The 6,102-nt window shown below is 39.7% G+C and overlaps 1 long non-coding RNA gene across 1 annotated transcript; it reads left to right on the top strand.

The window, feature by feature from the left end:
• Positions 1 to 1,648: 1,648 nt before the first annotated feature.
• LOC133402362 (uncharacterized) lies at positions 1,649 to 5,884 on the top strand. Its single transcript, XR_009768509.1, has 3 exons — positions 1,649 to 2,039; positions 2,666 to 2,766; positions 5,215 to 5,884. It is a non-coding gene; the product is annotated as an uncharacterized LOC133402362 (long non-coding RNA).
• The last annotated feature ends 218 nt before the right edge of the window (positions 5,885 to 6,102 follow it).

The following is a 6,102-nucleotide window of genomic DNA, read 5'->3' as shown; positions in this document are numbered from 1 at the left end:
GTCAAAGACAAATGTTCTATAGTTACTGAATCAGTCCGGGGTGGCGAGAGAGGCTCTATGTGCTAAATAGAGCTAAATAGGCTTCATGACACCGCCGACTAATCAAAACCAACTGCTTTGTCTTTATAGCTCTGTTTCGGTGATGAAAGTTAATCCCCTAAAGAGGTACACCGTATCTATATAGGGCACATGTCCTGTGCATGATTAACTGAGCTACAATTCCATACTAATGCTCCAAAACACAACACACTCACCTTTGACTGAAATAAAATATGAGGATGGTATCATGTTTGCTGAAAGTTGATGAAAAACAGAAGATGGCACAAAATATCATCTTCATAATGTTCCAAAACATTGAAATAGCTGTGTGCTGAGGGTACAGGAGCATTTGGTGATGAAGACTCTTAAAGCGTAATGACTCCCAACTATTAACTGATCTCACATCTTGGAGGAAACCATGGATCGCCTGCCTGTCTGGCGCTTACAGTCTCCCTGTGTGACCTTGCTCCATAGAGCCTGCTCAGGGCTCAAAATAGGTGGTGCACTGCGACCGAAGTCACTGGTACTCAAGGAGACGTGGGAAGGAAATGTTGAAAGAAAGGATAAGCTTGAAAGAGTGTGGACATTTGCACGTTTGTTCAGAGAAGTCCCCAAAAACATTTTCCTATAAAACCCCCGGACTCATCATCTTCCCCTTACAAAAGCAAAGCAAAGCAAAGCTAATTTATTTATATAACACATTTCATACCCATGTTTCCAACCTGTTCAGCAGTATATTATGATCTACCGTATCAAAAGCCGCACTGAGATCCAACAAGACCATAACTGACACCTTTCCCGAGTCAGTAGTCAACCTTATATCATTTAGCACTTTGATAAGAGCAGATTCTGTACTGTGATGAGTTCGAAAAACGGATTGAAATTTGTCAAAAAGTCCATTTAAGTTCGAGAGTATTACCCTCTAAAATGTGCTTCTAAAACACTTCAGCTATCGAGTTTCCACAGTTTATTTAGATTTATTAAATAACTAAGGTAGTACGTACAAAAATAATGAGACTGAAATTTCTATTTAGATGATAGCGTCGGAGAAGTTTTAATTTGTTTGTTTATTATTGTGGTTGTAGTTAGCAGAGGTGTACGACTGCACTGCATCATACTGAGATGTGTTTCCCAATTTAGCATCATGACAGAGGGGCTAACTATTAGAAAAACATCTCAACGGCAACAGTGCAGATCTCTTTCGAAAACCTCTCTGACTTTGTGAAGTGTTTGAGTCCGCTCTTACATTGAGCACGTATAAGGTATTGGCCAATGAGCATATAAGTACACCGTTGCAAATACTTATTCTTCCTTCGAGTTGTTTAAATGTTAAAAAGACACAATGAACAACAAGGTGTGCTTGTTTCACAGCATTTTAAGGAGAGATTTGTGTGATCAGTGCAAGGATATGCAAGGGGGACATGGACTTACAGTAAATATCATTATAGTAGCCAGAAACCAGGAGGTTTCCCAGCATATCACCCCCTCAAGGTTATTAGTATTTTTCTTACAACCTCTCTGTCCTATAAACAACGCCTCACTTGTAACACTGAATCAAACACGGTCTGTGGACTAGTCTTTTGGACATGAGGCCCGCTTGCCAGAACTTGGTTGGGAAACTGCCGCCGCGCCATGCCATTTGTCATGCTGTATATTTACAGGCTATGTCAGACCAGGGTGGGTGGACGCGAGACGTCTCCGCTCTGTGCCTGAGTCCATGGACGCCAGGCACAGAACCTCCCCTCATTCATCTGTTTACTTTCTAAATATGCCTCTGTTTGGACTTGCATCAGTGGGGAGACAATATCTAAGAAAACGAGGAAGGAAATCTGTGGAAAACAAAGGAAAGGGAAAGAAACCCTGTGTGATAGAGACTGCCCCTCGCTGTTCCTGATTACGGCAGATTTTCACAACGCTTGGCGCCATAAAAATCAGCCATCCAGCCAGCCGGGCAGGCAGACTGGGAGAGGAGGAATGGTCGTGATCCTAGAAAATAACAAGTAGGGGAAATCTGTCGGTGTTTATGTATTTAAGATGAATGTTTTTGAAAAGCAGGGAAAAAAATAAACACTTCAATAGTTACCAAACGTGTTTTGAATGCAAACTGGGCAATATAATTGGTGTGATGCAATATTTACTGCATGTTTTTTTTTTTTTTTTTATATGACACATTTCCTCATTGTATTACTTTACAGCGTGCAGTGAACCATATCACACATTACATCTTATACAATGCCTCTCAATGTGATTGATGACCTAACACTTCCTTGGAAAGAAAGTAGTTGTCTAACTGAAGCATGTTTGCACTTTTAGAGGGAGAATACACTGCCTATCCACATTCTTAGGTACACCTCCCAATTCAACAGACATAATATTGCTGTTTTTCTGTTTTGTTTTGTTTTTTTTTGGTCACTTTGCATAGTCATTTTTTACAGAGCCCCTAAAGCGACATGGGGGAAAAAAAAGAAACTTTCTCGTTTAAATGAGAAAAACTTCTCGTTACAATGAGAAAGTTTCTCATTCGAATGAGAAACGTCTACCTGTGAATGGTAGCTTATTTACCTGCTAGTGGTAGCTTCCTGTGTTCGCGTAGCCATACAGTAGCTTATTTACAACTTGATTCCAGCGCATGTCAGCTGAGAGAATGGCAACAGAGAGGACCTGCTCTCTTTCCTCAAAACATGAAATATACCTGGTAGTGTCATCGACCAACTAAAAGAAGATAAGGTGAGTATAAACGTAAACTTTCATCACACAAATATAGCAGTATAGGCTATCCATACACATTATTGTTGTAATATGCCATGAATTTTACATATCGATGCTGGCGAGGGGAAACCACATATGTTCAAATATGGTCAAGTTCACACACACATTGATAATATTGGTCTGTTCCGATGTCCTCTGTTATTGTCATGCATTATTAACCAATTTAAAGTGTTGAAAATCATTTGAGGACAAATCTTGAATGCTCAACTGTCTGAGAAGTGTTGTAAAACTCCGCCTCTTCCATCACTCTGTGGGAGCCGTGCAGCATTATGTCACATCAAGATCTAAAGTCTGGATGTTTTTAGACAATAATGAGTGAAATTAGCTCAATTACATACATTTAAGTAAGCCTGTTTTGTCAAAATGGCTTGGTGCAGTTGGAACTGGTCAGTCACGAAGGTAAGTGGGTGGAGATTCATTTCCACCTATTGAACTGCATAGTCAGCTCATCGTTTCATTTATTCCATCACTCGTGGCTCTAAGACCTTTGAGAAAGAGTTTGGGAAGATGATGAAACGACAGTCGTTTGCTTTTGTGAAGTAGTAAAGGCGTTTTGTCTGGTTGGGGTACTTTGATGTAGATGGATGAAACTTCTATTGAGTTGCGTTAATCAATGAGAGCGTAATAAATTAGATTGAACATGATTTTGCGGTGGTGTTATGTTGGTGCACAACACTATGTGTTAGCAATACGGTATAATACCAACTTAAAAAAATGTGGTGTTTAATAACTCAAGCAAGATAGCGTTTTGTTTCATTTGCTGAAAAGTATTGATTTTGGAGATACGAGGAGTCTGCCCGACACCAACGATATATATTGCAAATTTAATATTGATAATGGTGCTACTCTGCCACTGGTGACAGGACTAGGTTTAGGTTTGTTTATTTGTTCATCAGATGTAAAAGAAGAGACCAAAAACTTTAGCTCTGTTACTATTGTATGACTAATATTTTAGATACAATTCAAGCCCTGAAATTTAGATCAACAGATCATTGTTCATATATACAAAATGTTTTGCCCTTACACCAACCTGCAACTTTAAAAGCAGGAATAAATGCAGTTGGGCGTTAAAACTACACCAATAGAAAAAGCAGATTGCTTGAAGAAATATTCAACAGTCTGAAAACTGAAAGGGATTATAGCGGGTCGTCTGTTCGTCTGTTTATGACAGAGTTCTGTCACTAACCTATGCCAGTCACAATCAAAAGTACAGTAAATATTTATAGGAAAAACATTTGTAAGATAGAAACTAAGACAATCAAATGAAAAATAGTCCACACAGGTATCTGAGCTCACTTTCTTGTGCCGTATGGTGATGTTTCATACGCCATGAGCCTCCGCAACCTCAAACTGTCATATGTTGGGACCATCATAAACTGACGACCCCTTGTATATTGACAAAAAATACGTAATGCACTTATACTTATTCTATTATGACGCTCCTGGGCCTCTCACTGCTTCTCGCTTAGGGAACTGTTTTATCACTGTGTTTACAAAGACAGGCTAAATAGGCTAAATAATGACAGCATGAAAGACGCCGCAATCTCGCCTGACATGTTAACTCCCCACAGAACTGTGAAGGAGGCCTGTTTGTTTCCATAAAAACTGTTGATACCTCCAAAACTGAGACGTCCATGAATCTAAAAGAACTGCCCTAACAGTTATTACAGCCATTTACCCAACTCTGTTTAAAGGAACTCCTGTAGTAAATTTCCCCCTTTTTAGATATATCTAGTCCAGTTTAGTGTCCTGACATTTTTTGAAGTACAGAATGGAAGGCAAATGTTTTAAACTATTGTATGGCATCCAAATTAAAAACAAATATGTATATAAATTGTTCATACTTGTCCTACAAAAGGAGGACTACAGCATGTAAATGTATCTTAGATAAATACTAAATATCAGTAGTGAATAGTCCTCTTAACAATATATTAAATGAAAATACATTATAGCCTATCGAGAAGGACTCAGCTGTAAAACAAAAAGAGGTCTTTTGGTTTTGCTGCATGCGCCGTCCCGCCTCACCTGTAGCGTGACTCTGTAATACTCCTGTAATAGCGTGAGCTTTCCCACAATCTCGCATTAATATCTAAATATATATCGGACCGTGATATTAATACAGTGATAAAACTGAACCGTGAAATATAGATATCGTTACAGCCCTAAAATGCTAAAGTGCATATATATATATATATGCACTTTAGCATTTTATCAAAAACTGTTGGTTTGACTTGTAACACAGCATGCAATTCTCCTAAATAATCTGTGATTTAAAATTCCATATTAGAAGATTTTTTTTTTTTTTATTGCAGCCAAAGCAGGCTAATACTGTTGAACTAATCATGTTTGTTATCATGCTCATGTGTTGTTAAACCAGTAGTAACTCTGTGTTTTGTGTCGCCACAGTAACTCTATCTAATCTCCAGTGAAAAGAACAAGAATGCCGTAAAAACAACACGACTAGCTGGAGACCGAGGCAAGAGTGAAGAGAAAATCTGCCCTAAAGATTTGAAACAGGAAGAGCGTGGCGTCAGTACAGGCGGGAGATAAGAGCGCTGCGCTCCGTACACAAACACAGGGTTTCTGTGGCTGAGTGACTCCCCACTCTCTCGGCGCCCTCACAGTAGCTGTCTTCTCTCCCTGACCGGCTCCGGACCACAGGCCACCACCCACCCCTGCACAAAGCAGATCCAGGGGCCTGATACACCCTGACTGACTCCAGGGGTCTTAAGGGGATTTGTGCAAGTCCAGGGAATGGATGGCCTCAAACAGGAAACCCTGGGAAAAAATGAGGGTACTTTTATCGATGCTGCCTTTTGGCCTTCCCTGTATAAACGTTACCACAGATAAAGTCCAACGTAACTGAAGCCACCAAGCAGAAGAGGTCAATTTAACTTGCGGTATGGTTTGTAACAGTAGACAAACATGGAAAGGCAACAAGATTGAATGTTGCATGCTAATTATTATTATATTGGCTTTAAATTGACCAGCCAACAGACTGCAGTCTTTCGTTCCACCATCCAACTACAATATACCATTTTTGTAGCACGTTTTCCAACAAAAAAGTAATAAAAAGTGATACAGTGGGTAACAATAACTTGGGCACATTTCAAGATACGTACCAAACCACACCCCTTGGTGGAAATGTGAGTTACAAGAGGTGATCAAGAAAGGCAACACTGTGCCAAACTCAATTAGAATGGACCATGGGGGAAAAAAATCCACATCTGCACATCTACCGACACGCTGCCACAGAAAACTGAAACCCTATGTCGGATTTTGAGATTGTCGGAT

The sequence above is a fragment of the Phycodurus eques genome, chromosome 5 (assembly GCF_024500275.1).
Source record: "Phycodurus eques isolate BA_2022a chromosome 5, UOR_Pequ_1.1, whole genome shotgun sequence".
NCBI lineage: Eukaryota > Metazoa > Chordata > Actinopteri > Syngnathiformes > Syngnathidae > Phycodurus > Phycodurus eques.
This window is presented reverse-complemented; position numbering and strand designations above follow the sequence as displayed.